This window comes from Pseudophryne corroboree, chromosome 1 (assembly GCF_028390025.1).
Source record: "Pseudophryne corroboree isolate aPseCor3 chromosome 1, aPseCor3.hap2, whole genome shotgun sequence".
Lineage (NCBI taxonomy): Eukaryota > Metazoa > Chordata > Amphibia > Anura > Myobatrachidae > Pseudophryne > Pseudophryne corroboree.
In genome coordinates, this window is record NC_086444.1 from 972,194,953 (window position 1) to 972,216,905 (window position 21,953).

The following is a 21,953-nucleotide window of genomic DNA, read 5'->3' on the forward strand; positions in this document are numbered from 1 at the left end:
TTCTACAGGTGTGGACAATGTCTGGCCTGTAGAAACATTGCCAATATTATTGGCAATAAAATAACAGATGTGATAATTAACGGTAAAAAAAGGGTCTATTACTGACTTTATAACATGCCATACCACGAACGTTATTTATTGCATTGAATGCAGCTGTAGTAAATTTTATATTGGTCGCACCAGTAGGGCTCTGAAAGTGCGAATGGGAGAGCACCTCCGTAATGTCAAAAAGGGACTTGACATGCATGCGTTATCGTCCCATTTTAAGAAAGTACATGATTGTAGTGTAAATCATATTAAAAATTTTATGGCTCTGAAAAAAATCCACCCTGATAAAAGGGGAGGTGATATTCAGAAAAAATTAGCAATCAATGAAATGCAATACATTTTTAACTTCAAAACTTTAGAACCCATAGGCTTGAATAAAGATTTTGAAACCAAGTGGTTCCTTTAAAGTTATTTTAAAGTTATTTTAATATATAGTCTAAGTCTTGTTTACTAATTTCATGATGTTTTTACTAATTTCATGATGTTTTAATTCATTTGACATATGGAACGATTACGCTGCCTCCTAATATATGTGATATTGATTGAGTCATCAACAATACTTCCGTGATTTGCGGTGACACGCATGAGGTGGAACGCAAAGGGACAGTAATATCCGGGGGTGAAATAATGCGGTTGCATAGTACAAACGAGCTGTTCCTTTCCGCCGGAAGTCTGATGTTAACCACGTGCTACACACTACGTCTGACATACAGACAAAGATGACCTTCTTCTGCCGGATGTGACGTATTCCCCGCCGGAAGTGGGGCAAGTACGATCGCGATGATGATCATACAGAGGAGAGCGGCGCCGCTCCATGACGCAGATCCGCCCAAGTAATCAAATAAACACGCCTTAACATCTGTGGGAGAAGTGTAGAACATATGGAAAACCACAAAATGGATAAGGGGGAATGGATGTCCAGTATTTTTCCATTGTTATTAATAGGGGATTTAGAAAATTAGTGGATCCATGTCTGGCATTAGGTTTCATGTTTTTATTAGGTTCATTAGGATTGTTTGGTATAAATACCACTCACTTGGCAGTTACCTCTTACACCTTGAGAAAGATAAAAGCCAGTTATCGAAACGCGTTGGTGGAGGTACTGGGTGGTGACTGGAACGACTTACCTGCATGTTTGACGACGATCTCTGGGGACGCCTGGTCTTCTTCTGTTAACTTGCCTTGAAACATCTTTTGTATGGTGAGAGTCCATTACCGGCCCATGTTTATGTTTTAAATTGTTTTAATAAATGGTGTTACACTATTTGGAGCACTTTCTTTTCTCTGCATACCTCTTGGAAGTATATCAGGGGAGAACCCTAACCTTGAGGAAGATGGGAAATTGAAAGTATTTACAGTGATTACTGGTCCTTATCCAAAAAGACCCACTTCGTGCCTAATATATTTCTATGAGAGGGTGAGAGTCTTCATAATATTTATTTTATAAAGGACATATTCTTTGTACGTTACCATACTATGTGAAGCTTCTCTTTCCATATATATATCAACTCTGAGTGTATCGGGACGGTTTTTGGACCATTTGGTGAAGTGCGAGCAATAAATGAGGGACCTGATGTAACAGAGACTTACTTCAAACTCAAAGCACAATCTTATCCGTCTTTGGGTACGAGTCTAACTACACCGCGTTCACACAATCTCATACCAGTATTACAGTATCATGCTATGTGTCTATCTTTCTTTCTCTTTAAGGGGCATATGTAAAGTTCCCAATTCAGTCAACACGACTAGTAACCCTAGCGCCCAGACATTAGAGATGAGCGGGTTCGGTTTCTCTGAATCCGAACCCGCCAGAACTTCATGTTTTTTTTCACGGGTCCGAGCGACTCGGATCTTCCCGCCTTGCTCGGTTAACCCGAGCGCGCCCGAACGTCATCATGACGCTGTCGGATTCTCGCGAGGCTCGGATTCTATCGCGAGACTCGGATTCTATATAAGGAGCCGCGCGTCGCCGCCATTTTCACACGTGCATTGAGATTGATAGGGAGAGGACGTGGCTGGCGTCCTCTCCGTTTAGAATAGATTAGAGAGACACTTGATTTACTAATTTTGGGGAGCATTAGGAGTACTCAGTACAGTGCAGAGTTTTGCTGATAGTGACCACCAGTTTTATTTATAATCCGTTCTCTGCCTGAAAAAAGCGATACACAGCACACAGTGACTCAGTCACATACCATATCTGTGTGCACTGCTCAGGCTCAGGCCAGTGTGCTGCATCATCTATTATCTATATATAATATTATATATATCTGTCTGACTGCTCAGCTCACACAGCTTATAATTGTGGGGGAGACTGGGGAGCACTACTGCAGTGCCAGTTATAGGTTATAGCAGGAGCCAGGAGTACATAATATATTATATAGTGAGTGACCACCAGACACACAGGGCAGTTTATTTAATATATCCGTTCTCTGCCTGAAAAAAGCGATACACACAGTGACTCAGTCAGTCACATACCATATCTGTGTGCACTGCTCAGGCTCAGGCCAGTGTGCTGCATCATCTATATATATTATATATCTGTCTGACTGCTCAGCTCACACAGCTTATAATTGTGGGGGAGACTGGGGAGCACTACTGCAGTGCCAGTTATAGGTTATAGCAGGAGCCAGGAGTACATAATATTATATTAAAATTAAACAGTGCACACTTTTGCTGCAGGAGTGCCACTGCCAGTGTGACTAGTGACCAGTGACCTGACCACCAGTATATATAATATTAGTAGTATACTATCTCTTTATCAACCAGTCTATATATTAGCAGCAGACACAGTACAGTGCGGTAGTTCACGGCTGTGGCTACCTCTGTGTCGGCACTCGGCAGCCCGTCCATAATTGTATATACCACCTAACCGTGGTTTTTTTTTCTTTCTTTATACATACATACTAGTTACGAGTAAACTATCTCTTTATCAACCAGTCTATATTAGCAGCAGACACAGTACAGTGCGGTAGTTCACGGCTGTGGCTACCTCTGTGTCGGCACTCGGCAGCCCGTCCATAATTGTATATACCACCTAACCGTGGTTTTTTTTTCTTTCTTTATACATACATACTAGTTACGAGTATACTATCTCTTTATCAACCAGTCTATATATTAGCAGCAGACACAGTACAGTGCGGTAGTTCACGGCTGTGGCTACCTCTGTGTCGGCACTCGGCAGCCCGTCCATAATTGTATATACCACCTAACCGTGGTTTTTTTTTCTTTCTTTATACATACATACTAGTTACGAGTATACTATCTCTTTATCAACCAGTCTATATATTAGCAGCAGACACAGTACAGTGCAGTAGTTCACGGCTGTGGCTACCTCTGTGTCGGCACTCGGCAGCCCGTCCATAATTGTATATACCACCTAACCGTGGTTTTTTTTTCTTTCTTTATACATACATACTAGTTACGAGTATACTATCTCTTTATCAACCAGTCTATATATTAGCAGCAGACACAGTACAGTGCGGTAGTTCACGGCTGTGGCTACCTCTGTGTCGGCACTCGGCAGCCCGTCCATAATTGTATATACCACCTAACCGTGGTTTTTTTTTCTTTCTTTATACATACATACTAGTTACGAGTATACTATCTCTTTATCAACCAGTCTATATTAGCAGCAGACACAGTACAGTGCGGTAGTTCACGGCTGTGGCTACCTCTGTGTCGGCACTCGGCAGCCCGTCCATAATTGTATATACCACCTAACCGTGGTTTTTTTTTCTTTCTTTATACATACATACTAGTTACGAGTATACTATCTCTTTATCAACCAGTCTATATATTAGCAGCAGACACAGTACAGTGCGGTAGTTCACGGCTGTGGCTACCTCTGTGTCGGCACTCGGCAGCCCGTCCATAATTGTATATACCACCTAACCGTGGTTTTTTTTTTTCTTTCTTTATACATACATACTAGTTACGAGTATACTATCTCTTTATCAACCAGTCTATATTAGCAGCAGACACAGTACAGTGCGGTAGTTCACGGCTGTGGCTACCTCTGTGTCGGCACTCGGCAGCCCGTCCATAATTGTATATACCACCTAACCGTGGTTTTTTTTTCTTTCTTTATACATACATACTAGTTACGAGTATACTATCTCTTTATCAACCAGTCTATATTAGCAGCAGACACAGTACAGTGCGGTAGTTCACGGCTGTGGCTACCTCTGTGTCGGCACTCGGCAGCCCGTCCATAATTGTATATACCACCTAACCGTGGTTTTTTTTTCTTTCTTTATACATACATACTAGTTACGAGTATACTATCTCTTTATCAACCAGTCTATATATTAGCAGCAGACACAGTACAGTGCGGTAGTTCACGGCTGTGGCTACCTCTGTGTCGGCACTCGGCAGCCCGTCCATAATTGTATACTAGTATCCAATCCATCCATCTCCATTGTTTACCTGAGGTGCCTTTTAGTTGTGCCTATTAAAATATGGAGAACAAAAATGTTGAGGTTCCAAAATTAGGGAAAGATCAAGATCCACTTCCACCTCGTGTTGAAGCTGCTGCCACTAGTCATGGCCGAGACGATGAAATGCCAGCAACGTCGTCTGCCAAGGCCGATGCCCAATGTCATAGTACAGAGCATGTCAAATCCAAAACACCAAATATCAGTAAAAAAAGGACTCCAAAACCTAAAATAAAATTGTCGGAGGAGAAGCGTAAACTTGCCAATATGCCATTTACCACACGGAGTGGCAAGGAACGGCTGAGGCCCTGGCCTATGTTCATGGCTAGTGGTTCAGCTTCACATGAGGATGGAAGCACTCAGCCTCTCGCTAGAAAAATGAAAAGACTCAAGCTGGCAAAAGCAGCACAGCAAAGAACTGTGCATTCTTCGAAATCCCAAATCCACAAGGAGAGTCCAATTGTGTCGGTTGCGATGCCTGACCTTCCCAACACTGGACGTGAAGAGCATGCGCCTTCCACCATTTGCACGCCCCCTGCAAGTGCTGGAAGGAGCACCCGCAGTCCAGTTCCTGATAGTCAGATTGAAGATGTCAGTGTTGAAGTACACCAGGATGAGGATATGGGTGTTGCTGGCGCTGGGGAGGAAATTGACCAGGAGGATTCTGATGGTGAGGTGGTTTGTTTAAGTCAGGCACCCGGGGAGACACCTGTTGTCCGTGGGAGGAATATGGCCGTTGACATGCCAGGTGAAAATACCAAAAAAATCAGCTCTTCGGTGTGGAGGTATTTCACCAGAAATGCGGACAACAGGTGTCAAGCCGTGTGTTCCCTTTGTCAAGCTGTAATAAGTAGGGGTAAGGACGTTAACCACCTCGGAACATCCTCCCTTATACGTCACCTGCAGCGCATTCATAATAAGTCAGTGACAAGTTCAAAAACTTTGGGTGACAGCGGAAGCAGTCCACTGACCAGTAAATCCCTTCCTCTTGTAACCAAGCTCACGCAAACCACCCCACCAACTCCCTCAGTGTCAATTTCCTCCTTCCCCAGGAATGCCAATAGTCCTGCAGGCCATGTCACTGGCAATTCTGACGAGTCCTCTCCTGCCTGGGATTCCTCCGATGCATCCTTGCGTGTAACGCCTACTGCTGCTGGCGCTGCTGTTGTTGCCGCTGGGAGTCGATGGTCATCCCAGAGGGGAAGTCGTAAGCCCACTTGTACTACTTCCAGTAAGCAATTGACTGTTCAACAGTCCTTTGCGAGGAAGATGAAATATCACAGCAGTCATCCTACTGCAAAGCGGATAACTGAGGCCTTGGCATCCTGGGTGGTGAGAAACGTGGTTCCGGTATCCATCATTACTGCAGAGCCAACTAGAGACTTGTTGGAGGTACTGTGTCCCCGGTACCAAATACCATCTAGGTTCCATTTCTCTAGGCAGGCGATACCGAAAATGTACACAGACCTCAGAAAAAGAGTAACCAGTGTCCTAAAAAATGCAGCTGTACCCAATGTCCACTTAACCACGGACATGTGGACAAGTGGAGCAGGGCAGGGTCAGGACTATATGACTGTGACAGCCCACTGGGTAGATGTATGGACTCCCGCCGCAAGAACAGCAGCGGCGGCACCAGTAGCAGCATCTCGCAAACGCCAACTCTTTCCTAGGCAGGCTACGCTTTGTATCACCGGTTTCCAGAATACGCACACAGCTGAAAACCTCTTACGGCAACTGAGGAAGATCATCGCGGAATGGCTTACCCCAATTGGACTCTCCTGTGGATTTGTGGCATCGGACAACGCCAGCAATATTGTGTGTGCATTAAATATGGGCAAATTCCAGCACGTCCCATGTTTTGCACATACCTTGAATTTGGTGGTGCAGAATTTTTTAAAAAACGACAGGGGCGTGCAAGAGATGCTGTCGGTGGCCAGAAGAATTGCGGGACACTTTCGGCGTACAGGCACCACGTACAGAAGACTGGAGCACCACCAAAAACTACTGAACCTGCCCTGCCATCATCTGAAGCAAGAAGTGGTAACGAGGTGGAATTCAACCCTCTATATGCTTCAGAGGTTGGAGGAGCAGCAAAAGGCCATTCAAGCCTATACAATTGAGCACGATATAGTAGGTGGAATGCACCTGTCTCAGGCGCAGTGGAGAATGATTTCAACGTTGTGCAAGGTTCTGATGCCCTTTGAACTTGCCACACGTGAAGTCAGTTCAGACACTGCCAGCCTGAGTCAGGTCATTCCCCTCATCAGGCTTTTGCAGAAGAAGCTGGAGGCATTGAAGAAGGAGCTAAAAGGGAGCGATTCCGCTAGGCATGTGGGACTTGTGGATGCAGCCCTTAATTCGCTTAACAAGGATTCACGGGTGGTCAATCTGTTGAAATCAGAGCACTACATTTTGGCCACCGTGCTCGATCCTAGATTTAAAGCCTACCTTGGATCTCTCTTTCCGGCAGACACAGGTCTGCTGGGGTTGAAAGACCTGCTGGTGACAAAATTGTCAAGTCAAGCGGAACGCGACCTGTCAACATCTCCTCCTTCACATTCTCCCGCAACTGGGGGTGCGAGGAAAAGGCTCAGAATTCCGAGCCCACCCGCTGGCGGTGATGCAGGGCAGTCTGGAGCGACTGCTGATGCTGACATCTGGTCCGGACTGAAGGACCTGACAACGATTACGGACATGTCGTCTACTGTCACTGCATATGATTCTCTCAACATTGATAGAATGGTGGAGGATTATATGAGTGACCGCATCCAAGTAGGCACGTCACACAGTCCGTACTTATACTGGCAGGAAAAAGAGGCAATTTGGAGGCCCTTGCACAAACTGGCTTTATTCTACCTAAGTTGCCCTCCCACAAGTGTGTACTCCGAAAGAGTGTTTAGTGCCGCCGCTCACCTTGTCAGCAATCGGCGTACGAGGTTACATCCAGAAAATGTGGAGAAGATGATGTTCATTAAAATGAATTATAATCAATTCCTCCGCGGAGACATTGACCAGCAGCAATTGCCTCCACAAAGTACACAGGGAGCTGAGATGGTGGATTCCAGTGGGGACGAATTGATAATCTGTGAGGAGGGGGATGTACACGGTGATATATCGGAGGGTGAAGATGAGGTGGACATCTTGCCTCTGTAGAGCCAGTTTGTGCAAGGAGAGATTAATTGCTTCTTTTTTGGGGGGGGTCCAAACCAACCCGTCATATCAGTCACAGTCGTGTGGCAGACCCTGTCACTGAAATGATGGGTTGGTTAAAGTGTGCATGTCCTGTTTTGTTTATACAACATAAGGGTGGGTGGGAGGGCCCAAGGACAATTCCATCTTGCACCTCTTTTTTCTTTTCTTTTTCTTTGCATCATGTGCTGATTGGGGAGGGTTTTTTGGAAGGGACATCCTGCGTGACACTGCAGTGCCACTCCTAGATGGGCCCGGTGTTTGTGTCGGCCACTAGGGTCGCTAATCTTACTCACACAGTCAGCTACCTCATTGCGCCTCTTTTTTTCTTTGCGTCATGTGCTGTTTGGGGAGGGTTTTTTGGAAGGGACATCCTGCGTGACACTGCAGTGCCACTCCTAGATGGGCCCGGTGTTTGTGTCGGCCACTAGGGTCGCTAATCTTACTCACACAGCTACCTCATTGCGCCTCTTTTTTTCTTTGCGTCATGTGCTGTTTGGGGAGGGTTTTTTGGAAGGGACATCCTGCGTGACACTGCAGTGCCACTCCTAGATGGGCCCGGTGTTTGTGTCGGCCACTAGGGTCGCTAATCTTACTCACACAGCTACCTCATTGCACTTCTTTTTTTCTTTGCGTCATGTGCTGTTTGGGGAGGGTTTTTTGGAAGGGCCATCCTGCGTGACACTGCAGTGCCACTCCTAGATGGGCCCGGTGTTTGTGTCGGCCACTAGGGTCGCTAATCTTACTCACACAGCTACCTCATTGCGCCTCTTTTTTTCTTTGCGTCATGTGCTGTTTGGGGAGGGTTTTTTGGAAGGGACATCCTGCGTGACACTGCAGTGCCACTCCTAGATGGGCCCGGTGTTTGTGTCGGCCACTAGGGTCGCTTATCTTACTCACACAGCGACCTCGGTGCAAATTTTAGGACTAAAAATAATATTGTGAGGTGTGAGGTATTCAGAATAGACTGAAAATGAGTGGAAATTATGGTTTTTGAGGTTAATAATACTTTGGGATCAAAATGACCCCCAAATTCTATGATTTAAGCTGTTTTTTAGTGTTTTTTGAAAAAAACACCCGAATCCAAAACACACCCGAATCCGACAAAAAAAATTCGGTGAGGTTTTGCCAAAACGCGTTCGAACCCAAAACACGGCCGCGGAACCGAACCCAAAACCAAAACACAAAACCCGAAAAATTTCAGGCGCTCATCTCTACCAGACATCCTTGGTAACTTTTGTCTGTTTTGTATGTGTAAAGTGTGGGTGACACTTCTTTACCTTGGGGTCAAGGGCAGCTTTTAGGCGCACGTTGTTAACCACCAGTTTCTTTTTATATTGTGTGTTGAAGATTGCTCAAAATTAAATCTTGCGAATGTGCTAAGATTAACAGGTCGTCGAGGTATGGGAATATTCTTATCCCTTGTTTGCGCAGACAAGATGCCATAACCACCATAATTTGGGTAAACACCCTGGGTGCTGTTACTAGCCCAAAGGGCAAAGCTTGGAACTGAAAATGTTCCTGGAGGATGGCAAACCTGATGTAACACTGATGAGACAGTGCTATATGCACATGTAGGTAAGCATCCCGTACATCCAGAGATACCATGTAATCTACCGGTTCCATAGCCAACATTATGGAACGTAAAGTCTCCATGTGGAACTTCGGGATCCAAATGTATTTGTTTAACATTTTCAAATTGAGAATTGGTCGATATAACCCATTTGGCTTCTGGATCAGAAATAGATTGGAGTAAAATCCCTGTCCCCTTTGTGATGGAGGGACTGGGACAATCACACCTGACTGCAGTAATTTTTGGACTGCTTCTTGCAGGGCATTGGCCTTTGACTCTATACGAGACGGGCTGGTGCAAAAAAATCTTTGAGGAGGCTGCCTCCTGAATGGGAACCCATACTCTGAGATACCACCTTCTGCACCCAAGCATTGTTGACTGCTGCCATATGTGTGCAAAATGAAGGAGTCGGCCCCCAACCCTGGAATCCTCCAGGCGGAGGCCCGTCTCTTCAGGCTGATGGTTTCTGTTCAGGCTTGGAAGCTGGCTTTTTGCTAGCCCACTGCTTCCTACCCCTGGTTTTGAACTGGGGTTGCTTAGACTCCTCTTTAGCTTTCGCTTGTCTTTGCCAACGAAATGAGCAAAACTTTGAACCCTTAGACTTAGGGTTATAAGTAGCCGGAAATCTGACCTTCTTTGATTCAGCCTCTGATTCTAGGATATCAGATAATGGTTTACCAAACAATATATTACCAATGAAAGGCAATGCTTCCAATTCTTTCTTGGATTCCGCATCTGCTTTCCAGGTACGTAGCCAAACTGCTCTGCGAGTGTCTACTGTCAAGGCTGAAGCTTTAGAAGCAACTGTACCCATATCAATTGCTGCTTCTTCCAAGTATTGGGCAGATTGTCTTAAACGGCTTAAATGATACTCTTGCTCCCTATTAGGAGAAGAGATGTCATTCTCAAGTTCCTTTATCCATTCGCCCATTGCCTTTGCTACCCAGGCCGAAGCCATAGCAGGTCTTACCCCTGCTCCTACTAGAGAAAATACATTTTTCAAGAAGCTATCTACCCTTCTGTCTATGACATCATTTAGCGAGGTAGATGACAGTGGTAAAGCAGATTTATGCACAAGTCGCAGTACATGTGCATCTACTTTTGGAGGAACTTCTCTTTTCGAACAATCCGCAGCTGGAAATGGATAATAAGAATTCCATCTTTTCGGAATCTTATATTTTTTACTAGGCGTCGCCCAAGACTCATCCATCATTTCCGTCAGCTCATCTGACGCTGGGAATTCAGTTCTCACTGATTTTGTTCATTTAAACACAGGTGCTTTAGATTTTAACACTGTCTTGGCTGGCTCTTCCAAAGAGAGAACAGCCTTCATAGCATCAATAAGTTCAGCTACATCCTCTGAACTAAAATTCTGCGACTGATCATCATACGGAGTATTTGAATATACTGTATCATCATCTGTTGTATCATCTTCTGTAGTCTGCCACATAGACGTATCCATCTTAGTCTTACCTGTCCCTTGGTTGCTTGTAGAGGCCACTGGAACCAAGCCGTAGGAAGGGAGCTGCATGTATGGGTTAAAAGTGTAACCTAACCCTTGAGGTGGTGCTACCGGAGTTAACCTATCCGCTATCGAAGATAGAGTCTTTGCGAACATATTCCATGGTGGCTCTGTTTGGGTTGAACCAACTCCTGTTTTTTACTTTGCTGAAAAGCAAAACAGTTCGCACACAACCCCCCATAAGTGACCAATTGGTCCATACCAATTAACCCTGTCTTACAAGAAAAGCATGTAAGGGATGTAGGAGTGCTCGATAAATTCTCCTCGTCACTTTTGCAGCTCACAGACATGGTAATAATCTGTTAATGACTACACAATTTTGTGACTGAAAATCACCTATATATGAGTATATAGAAGTGAGATCAATCTGACCACAGCCGTGCACCTGAATTGAGGGTCAGAATAGGACTGACATTACATAGAAAAGTCAGCACACATACTAGCAGTCAGTCACATGTTAAGGCATTAGACATTGTCATATGAGAAATGAGAATACAACCTCCATAACAACTTACAAGTAAGTAGGAAAATTGTACTTCTGTTTTTAACTTGTTCTTTTTTCAACATAACATGCAGAAAATACAGCAATATACAGATCTCATATGCAATATGTACTAAAAATTAACAATTCATACTAACAAGTAGAGAGAATTTTTAGTACTGTATACCCTTCCTCTGTAGAGCGGGATACAGGGAGACTCACCACACTTCCATATCCAAGCAAATGCGCTCGTAAGACGCTGAGTGGATTCAGACGCTACTGATGTACACTACCGCTCCTGATAACTGATAACGGACACAGTCGCTCACTGACGGACACGGACGCTCAGCGACTTCCACGTGTATGCAGACACTAAGGCCTGCGACTCGGTCTAGGCGGGATTTCTAGTGTACACAACCGCAGCATCTAAGCTGCGACCGAGTACCCTCGTGGTAGCGTTTCAAACGGAAGTGAGGTCATTCAGTTCATGGACGGGAGACACGCGGAAACTGGTCATGAACTCAGAGGAGTGGCGGCCAGGAGAGCGTCTGACTCCCCCTGTTGACTTAAAAGTCTAAGGATCGCGGCCTCTGCCTAGTCCTGGCGCCTATGATCCCCAGAGTGTAGCGCTGTCACACTCTAGATGTTCGGCGCATCAACACACTGTTTGTAGTCTCCACCAAAAGCAGCGTAGCTGTGTCCGGACCCCTCTAGTAAGAGGAAATCCATAGACTTACCATCCCCCCATGCTCCGGCCACAGCCTGGTTACGTCTGCTGGACCTGCTAGAACATCCGACACAGACGCCCGTCGAGACAGCAATATACCGCGAAGGTAAGCGTTGTTGCGACCCGGTGGGGAGTTGTTGGAGTGATTCTTTCTAGTATGCGTTTAATACGCTGTTAAGAAAAGTCACTCAAAAAACATAGTAAGTCTATAAAAATAAAATAACAAAAGCTTCAGGCTGCTTTATTCACAGCAGCCCTGTGACCATGCGGCTTCCTGCCGCACCAAGCAAAAAACTGATTTGACTGAGTCAGTGGGCGGGATTATATGGGGAAGCCCCAATGCATCCTGGGAGGCCAGAAAGCTCGTGACCGTGTTGGTGCCATTTCCGCTGTCACTCAACCATATCCCAATGTTATCCTGTGGATAATCCTGTGGACCCAGCCAGAGAAATTACAATGTAACAATGATCTGGCTGCTGTAACTCGCTGAGGAAGCAATATGTGGAAACATGTTGGAAGACTGTGTAATCATACTGGCATCCACACTGTGACACATGAAACAAATACTGGCAACTGACACTAGCCCTGATTCAGAGCCGCAGGCTAAAGCCCCCCACACACCAGAGAGACCACTGGGCCGATGTATATACTTTTCAATATCAAGATACTTTTTGAAAACTGCAGATTCTTACATTGCACAGATTGTATACCTGACATTTAAAAATGTTAGAAAGCAATGTAACACTATGGGGTCTATGTACTAAGCCTTGGGGAGAGATGAACTGGACAGAGATAAAGTACCAACCAATCATCTCCTAAATGTAATTTTTCAAACACAGCCTGTAACATGGCATTTAGGGGCTGAATGACTTGTACTTTCTCTCCGCCCACTTTCTCTCTCTCTAAGGCTAAGTACATAGACGCTATATGATTTTCTCAGTTTCTCTCAGCTTCCAACATGCCTCCAAAATAACTTGTGGTTTTGCAAGTACGCACTCTATTACATTTCCCACAGAGTTGTTAATTTTTATTTTTGGGGTGTTGGGTCGTGGGGGGGGGGGGAGGGTAACGTCTAGCAGGTATTCATATTAGTTTGTTTACAACTATTACCTTGGCAACCGCTGTCATAGGACCTTTGAATACATAGCTCCGCCCCCTAAGCCATAACTGCCAACTGAGATGCTGTGTAACTGCCAGACGTAGACTGTCGGTCACACTCTCCTGGGAAGAAGCAGAAACCAAAGGGTTTTTTTATTAGAAAGATTTTTTTTTTTTTACAGTGGATGCCGTATACAGTACCAGTTCCCCAAAAGAGCTATTTTTCAGAGGGAATACCGAATTATAGGAAACCTACTGGAGAGATGAAAGTCAGCTCCCGCTTCATGTTACAAAGGTACAGCACTTTAAATATAGTATATCTGACATTGTACTTTTCAGTTCTTTCCTAAACTCAGCTACTGTTACTCTGTGTCTTACGCAGACACTTAGGGGGAAATTTACTAAGAATCGTTTCTCACCCATGTTTGTCTGAGATTAAACACAGGAACATTTCTTAAAATGACAGATACTGTAGAAATTTGTTATGTTCCCGTGTTTTTGGGGATCGTGTTTTCCAGTGGTGTATGCAATCATATCTTAAATGCATGCTTAAGGCGAAAATCACCAAACAGTCCCATAAAGACCTGGTTTTGAGTACGGTCTGTGTTTATCAAATGTACCCATATTCTGGTCCGTGTTTGCAAAATGTACACACACCACTGTGTACGTTGTCACTGAAGTGATGTCATTTCTTATGAAAACTTGAAAAGTGCAATGTTTTTCATTAATGTTTAAATGTTACGAAAGAAAGATTTACATGAAAATGTTTTGTTGTTCATGCCTACAAACCCATTTAGATATAATTATGTTTTCATGGGCAAGGTACATTATTATTATTATTATTATTATTATTATTATTATTATTATTATTATTCTTACAATTTAATTATATAACGCTACAAGTGTTTCGCAGCGCCGTATGTACAAAACACATTAGAACAATACAGGGTATACAGAATGTAACATCACAGAAAACTAAAATAGAGCACAGGTAACAATTAGCACCACAGTTCTCAGTACACACTTCAGCTGAGATGTCAGAAAGCAAAGAAGTAATCAGCGAACTACTGGGGCCGGCAGCCGTTGGAAGAGATGAACAGTCACGAGCAGGAGGAAATGCAGGTATAGACAGTAGCTAATACCACGTTCACACTGCCTTGAAAAATCCGGGTTATTGCACGTGAACGCGCAGTAATCCGGATTTATGCGCAGTGTGAACAGGGTCCAGGACAAATTCCCGGGTCGTCTGACCCGGTATTTCAACCTGGGAATAAAGAAGGGTTATTCCCGGGTCAATACCGGGTCAGGCGCAAGTGTGAACGGTGTCAAGTGTTCCCGGGTCGATGCGATCCGGGACACTTCAACACTATTGGAGCAGGCGGCGCTTGTAGATCATCTGATCTCCAAGCGCCGCCCCCGCATGTGACCCGGTGTCGGGGCCGCCAATCTGAACGGGGTGTCAAGCGGGTTGCACCTGGGAAGGTCTTGTGCACGAGTCCCAGGTGCAACCCACTAAAAGTCAGTGTGAACACGGTATTAGTAGGAGAGAGCTGTAACTGAAGTGCAAGAGAGGACAGCTGTGAGAACAGGAGGGAAGAGGGCCCTGCTCTAAGGAGCTTACAATCTAGGGAATATATGTATATGTGTATTTATTTTCAACAAATGTATGGGTAACCCAAATAAATAAAAAAAAAACAACATGTCACAGCACCTTCACATTTGAAAAAAAAACAAAAAAAGGCCTGTGAAAATACAGTTTACTAAGTTAAAACTAAAATGAACAGGTTCGGTTATTGTAATTAAAATCATTGGGAATTGTGGCCCAGATTTATGAAGCCTTACAGAGTGATAAATTGCACGGTGATAAAGTGCCAACCAATCAGCTCCTGTCACCTTTCAAACACAGCCTGTAACATGGCAGTTAGGAGCTGATTGGCTGGTACTTTATCACCATGCAGTTTATCACTCTCCAAGCCTTGATAAATCTGGGCCTCTTTTTTCAATTGTTGTTTTTTTAGTAATAAGAATATTGGTTATGCTTGACATTTTCATTTGGTTAAATGAGAAATTTTCTATTGTAAGTAATGACATTATCATGGGTGATTTTGTAAATACGCTGCTGGTGAGGTGGCGCATTTGAAACTTATATTTTGGAGCGAGTTTGGACTATTCATGTGTGTTTTTAGAAGTGAATCTAGGCAAATTTTCAGAATCTGGACTATTGGTCAACATATATTTGGTCTACAGTTATTAGGTCGGCAGTCAAAAGGTCTACATGGACAAACGGTCTATATATAAAAGGTTGACACATTTTTGTTTTCTTTTTTTTACCATTTTTTTTCTTCCTTGACTATCCATTTTACAAATCATAACTTTTAGTAACTTTGTGGTGAGCTAAACTATACATAGTGCCCAGAAGCATGGCGAGTGAAGCGAGCCCACAAGGGGATGTGTTTGAACAATTGGTGGTCCCAGGTGCCAAAACTATCCACAATAACATCCGGAAAAAAAAGAAGCTGTTGACCTTTGTCACGTCGTCCTTTTCCAATGTCAACCTTGTGCCTGTCAACAATATCGGGTCGACCTAATGACTGTAGAACTAATGCATGTAGACAGTGGTGGATTGGGATGGAAAACCAGCCTGGGAAATTTCTGGAAGCAGCCCTAATGGAGGTAAGGTCTGTGGAGGGGTTGGGGTTTTTCAAGGGGGTGGGGTAAAACAAACACATTGGCCCCCACAGGAAAAAAATACATATTAGTTCCCACATAAAGAAATACAAACACATTGGCACACACAGTAAAAACAAACCATATTGGCCCCCACAGGGAAAAATAAACACATTGGCCCCAGCAGGGTAAAAAACATACACCAGTGACGTGCGGTGGGGTGAGGCAGAGCCTTTCCTGTCATACTTACGTTTAAACCAGAATTTTGACTGAATAAAATATATGACAAATACTGATAATTTGTTTGAAATATCTTCTTTGCATTATTCTAATAATTTTTATAGCCCAAACTCTGGAGTAAAAAGTCTATGGCAGGTGAGGCAGTGCCTCACCTGTGTATCCTTTCCACACATCTCTAATCAAAACTCACCAGATTTCCAGGAGTTTATAATGCTGCACCTCTGTATAATGCCCAGATGTACCCTTTGGCTCATATATTGCATGAAAATCTGGCTCTGGGGTTAGCCAGTGCCTCCTGAGCCATTTATGTCCCTGACATACACACATTTGCCCTGACAGGAAAAGCACACAACGCTCTCCAGTACATAATATACCACTCAATTCCGTCCTATACACAATATACTGTACCACACAATGCCCCCCTAGTACATAATATGCCAATCAGATTCCCCTGTACACAATAATACAATATGCCACTCAATGTTCTTCCCACAGTACACGATATGATGCACATTACCCCATACTTGCCTACTCTCCCGGAATGGCCGGGAGGCTCCCGAAAATCAGGTGACCCTCCCGGCCCCCCAGAAGAGCAGGCAAGTCTCCCGATTTGAGGGGTCCCCCCTGCCCGTCCGCCCACTTTGTGTGTAAAGTGGGTGGTCCGGGCAGTCGATGACGCGATTCTTGCTGAATCACGTCATCATAGCCACGCCCCTGCAGTGTAATGCCGGTGACCGCGACATTACAGAGCAGGGGTGTGGCTTAAAGGAGGCGTCACCGCAACCCCGCCCTGTCCCACCCTTGCTCCGTCTCTGTCCCACCTCCGGCTCACCCCCTCACGTCACAGCACTCCCCGGCACGCCTGTTGAGCCGACCTGGCTGCTCTCTCCTGTAGAGAGCAGCCAGAATGTCGGTAAGTATGCATTACCCCCCCAGTAAACAATCTACCACACGATGCCCCCAGTACATAATATGCCAGCCCCCTAGTACATAATATTCCACTCAATGCTCCTCAGTATGTAATATGATACACATTACTTCTTTTTCACTGCTTTTTTACTTCCTTATCCTTTTCTAGCTCCTTAATAATGCTGGAGGCTGGTTGCATTAAAGGGAGCCCAGGTGCAGCCTGCCTGCACCTCAACAAATTGATGCATATAGTGCATTTTGCAAAGCGCTGCATACACTTTGTGGCACCTTCTAAATAAAAGCTTTTAATAACAATAATACTACTAATAATAATAATAATAATAACAACAGGCAGCTAAAGAAACAGCAATGCATTACGTTTACTTTGTGGTGCCTTATTAATTAAAGTTGTTAATATTATTAATGCCATGCACCTAAGGAGACAGAAATGAATAAACATTCCAGTGGCTGACCTTATAGTCCCCATGTAGTGTATGTGTGGGGGTGCAGAGTCTATTCTAGCCTATATACAGTATATTAGGGCTGCTCTTACCCACTGCAAGTCCTTATCAATAAATAGCAGACAGCCTGTCAGTCAGAATAGGTGATGTAGCCATCCACCTTGGATCCTCGGGGCTGCTCACTGTGCTCATCTCAATGATCTGATTAGTTCACCCTCCACTCAATCAGGCGGCTGTCCAATAACAGCTCGAGTGTTCTGTGGCACTAGAGATAAAAAAAACGGCCTTTTTGTTTGCATCACCAGCAGCCATTTTCCATAAGACCCTCACCAACCACTTTTATATGATTTTGGTCTTCAGTAAAATGTGCCCAGCCCCTGGAATCAGTACACTGTACTGGGGACAGAAATAAAATTACAGCTGTCCGACCAGTGTCTGTATGACACTGTAGTTGTATCATAATGCTGCCTAATCGGAGCTGAACTAAGGGTTGATCCTAGATTCAAAAGGGCCTAAGGGACCTTTTACATCAGGGGGAGGAGCCATGACACAAGGGGGAGGAGCGAGGCCAGCGGGGTAGTTCCTCTACTATCCACGCCACCAACTATTATCTTTAGTAATCAGGTGGCGAGTGAAGTGAGCCACCGAGGCCGAAGCGTGGCGAGCGAAGCGAGCCCGCAAGGGTACTTTTTGGGTTCCCTGTTCAGCCATAGCTCATCCCCCTGGTGACGTATCTCCTCCCCTAGTGACGTCAGAAGGTCCCTTCTCCCACTCCCATTTAGAACCAACCCTGAACTGAGCTCCCATCGCAGCAGCCAGCCGATGTAAGGTGAATGGGCGGCCACTGAGGGAGTACCGCTAAGGAGAGGAAGGGGCCAGCCCAGCAGCAAATCATACCGGCATCCCGGTGGACCAATCCGCCCCTGCATGTAGATCTTCTATATCGGACCCAAAATTTCCGTGTTCTGTTTTTTTGCTATGAAAACGACTTCAGAGTTTGGCCGATGGTGTATTTGATCGTATTTGTGATTAGACCCGTGTTTTGAACTTCTGTTTGAGCCAACACTCCTGGGGTTTGTCTTTTCTAAATTTATGTAATTTGAGAATTCAGACAAACACTAATAAGTATATTAAGGTTAGGTAAATATACTATTATTTTACATTAAAAGTATTAATAAAAAAAAACAAGTACATCAGCATAGATACATAGTCACCTCTTGTTTCTGCAAAAAGCAATAATTAAGTTAAACCAATCAACAATTACAGCCTACTCCTCTGGTATGTTTAGGAGACTTCCAAATTTTGGAGAGCTCTCCCAGACCCGGATAGAATCGTGGATAGAGAGTAGAATAGTGGATCCACTTACTTCCTCATAGATGTGGGTGGTGAGTGGGCTCAATGATGCAATTTAGAGAGTACCGTGTCATCTCAGTCCCACCCCTGTTGCAGAGTGCTGCAGATTAATGCTCCACAAACTCCATGCAATATCATTCCCTCATCAATATTGACCACTATTTATAAATTATTTACTACTTTAGATTCATCATAGCACAATCATTGAATGGAATTATCTCCATTAACTCACTCATACCCATTATTAACACTACACACAATTATATATATATATATATATATATATACACACTGCTCAAAAAAATAAAGGGAACACTAAAATAACACATCCTAGATCTGAATGAATGAAATATTCTTATTAAATACTTTGTTCTTTACATAGTTGAATGTGCTGACAACAAAATCACACAAAAATTATCAATGGAAATCAAATGTATTAACCCATGGAGGTCTGGATTTGGAGTCACACTCGAAATTAAAGTGGAAAAACACACTACAGCCTGATCCAACTTTGATGTAATGTCCTTAAAACAAGTCAAAATGAGGCTCAGTAGTGTGTGTGGCCTCCACGTGCCTGTATGACCTCCGTACAATGCCTGGGCATGCTCCTGATGAGGTGGCGGATGGTCTCCTGAGGGATCTCCTCCCAGACCTGGACTAAAGCATCCGCCAACTCCTGGGCAGTCTGTGGTGCGTTGGTGGATGGAGCGAGACATGATGTCTCAGATCAGATGAGTCAGGATAGCATTAGGGTACCTGACCGGCCCTTTTAAGAACAGAATACACCCTCAACCCTTTGTCTGCATCAGCTGACACCTCTAGTCTGTGTCCATGCGTACTATTGGCTATTACAATCTGGTAGGTATTATTTTTCTTCACAAGCTAGTAAAAGTACCAACACTTTTGGATTCTGGTCGTCCTATCGTTATCCTGCTTTCATCATCTGTTTTTGGTTAAATATCATTATGCATACATTTATTTAAACTTATATATAGCATATTGTAATTCTTTAGAATACTACCCTATGATAGATATACAGGTTGAGTATCCCTTATCCAAAATGCTTGGGACCAGAAGTATTTTGGATATAGGATTTTTCCATAATATGGAATAATTGCATACTATAATGAGATATCATGGTGATGGGACCTAAGTCTAAGCACAGAATGCATTTATGTTACATATACACCATATACATACAGCCTGAAGGTAACTTTAGCCAATATTTTTTATAACTTTGTGCATTAAACAAAGTGTGTGTACATTCACACAAATCATTTATGTTTTATATACACCTTATACACACAGCCTGAAGGTCATTTAATACAATATTTTTAATAACTTTGTGTATTAAACAAATTGTGTACATTGAGCCATCAGAAAACAAACGTTTCACTTTCTCACTTTCACTCAAAAAATTCCGTATTTCGGAATATTCCATATTTCGGAATATTTGGATATGGGATACTCAACCTGTATTTTGTTTATATGTATTCATGTGGACAATTGACAAAAATAAGAGACTAAGGGGGACATTTACTAAGCAGTGATAAGAGCGGAGAAGTAAGCCAGTGGAGAAGCTGCCCATGGCAAACAATCAGCACTGAAGTAACATCTATAACTTGCATACTATAAAATTATACAGAGCTGCTGATTGGTTGATGGGGCAACTTCTCCACTGGCTCACTTCTCCGCTCTTATCACTGCTTAGTAAATGTCCCCCTAAAACCATAAAAAAGCACTTCAAATTGTATTTATTTTTTAACTGATGAATGAATCAGCGCATGCAGAACAATCGCTGTTGTTCACAAAAAGATCGCTAGTGTTGAGGATAGTAATTATACTTATCTTGCATTTGCATTCGTCTCTGACCAACAAGAAACATATTTCTTTGGCACATATTTGTTTGTGGCCTGGTCAGTGCATGTTTTTAAAAGTTCAATCACACCAGGGCAGTACCCAACATGCCTTAGAGGGTGTATTATGGCTGACCGGCGGTCTCCTGACCGCCGTTCAGCTTACCGACGCATGGATCCCGGCAGCATACCGACGCCGGGATCCCGGCGGGGAGGGGCGAGTGCAGCAAGCCCCTTGCGGGCTCGCTGCGCTCGCCACGCTGCGGGCTCGGTGGCGACCTGCGGTCGCCACGGGTTCTATTCCCACTCTATGGGTGTCGTGGACACCCACGAGTGGAAATAGTCCCTGTTGGTCGGCATGCCGACCATCGGAATACTGAGCCGGCGGGATGGTGGAGGAGGTCATGTGACTGTCGGTCAGCAGACCGCCGGTCACATGAATACCACCCCCTTAGAACGCCCTCCCCATCCTATCATCCAGTTCTAAGAAGGTAAAAGTAAGAGAAGTGAAGCTGAAATCTCATTGATGGCCTAGTAGAAAATGGTGCTATTATGTTAAGTGGTACGTTTGGTTTATTTAGTAATCAAAACCTTGTTATAACCCATAAAAAGGGGGTGCCTCGGAAACCATGAGGGATACAGGGGGTAACTATATATGTGCTGCAAATGTATTCTAATACTATGATATAACCAGTAAAACCTCTCCAATACGGCGGTATCAACAAATCATCATGTGCACGCAATTTTTTATTTGCATACAGAAGCACATAAAAGCATAAAATACGCCCACTAATCAATAAATCAACATTGTCGAAATATTTCTCATAGATTATCAAAAGGCTTGCTGGCATTAATACCTATAATAGTCTTTATTTATCATTTATTTATTACCAGTTACTTATATAGCGCACACATATTCCGCAGCGCTTTACAGAGAATATTTGACCAGTCACATCAGTCCCTGCCCCAGTGGAGCTTACAATCTATATTCCCTATCACATGTACACACACATTCACACTAGGGTTAATTAATTTTTGTTGGAAGCCATTTAACCTACCAGTATATTTTTGGGATTGTGGGAGGAAACCGGAGTACCCGGAGGAAACCCACGCAAGTATGGGGAGAATATACAAACTCCGCACAGTTAGGGCCATGGTGGAAATTGAACCCATGACCTCAGTGCTGTGAGGCAGTAATGCTAACCATTACACCATCATTTGTTATTTCAATTCGGCCCTGACCAGTCACAAACAATACCTTCTTTCCCAGAGGCGTATTTGTTTGTGCCCTGGTCAGTGCATGTTTTCAAAAGTTCAATCTCACCCTTACAGTACTCGGCCTGCCTTAGAACACCCTCCCTATCCTATCAGCCAGGTACAAGAAGGTCAAAGTAAG

The 21,953-nt window shown here is 44.0% G+C and overlaps 1 long non-coding RNA gene across 3 annotated transcripts in view; it reads left to right on the forward strand.

Moving 5' to 3' along the window:
- The window catches only part of LOC134979925 (uncharacterized), a 130,596-nt gene that overhangs the window by 9,239 nt on the left and 99,404 nt on the right, over positions 1-21,953 (forward strand). For all 3 annotated transcript variants that reach the window (XR_010190311.1, XR_010190316.1, XR_010190312.1), the window contains exon 2: positions 13,254-13,366. This is a non-coding gene — a long non-coding RNA (uncharacterized LOC134979925). The remainder of the gene's footprint in view (positions 1-13,253; positions 13,367-21,953) is intronic.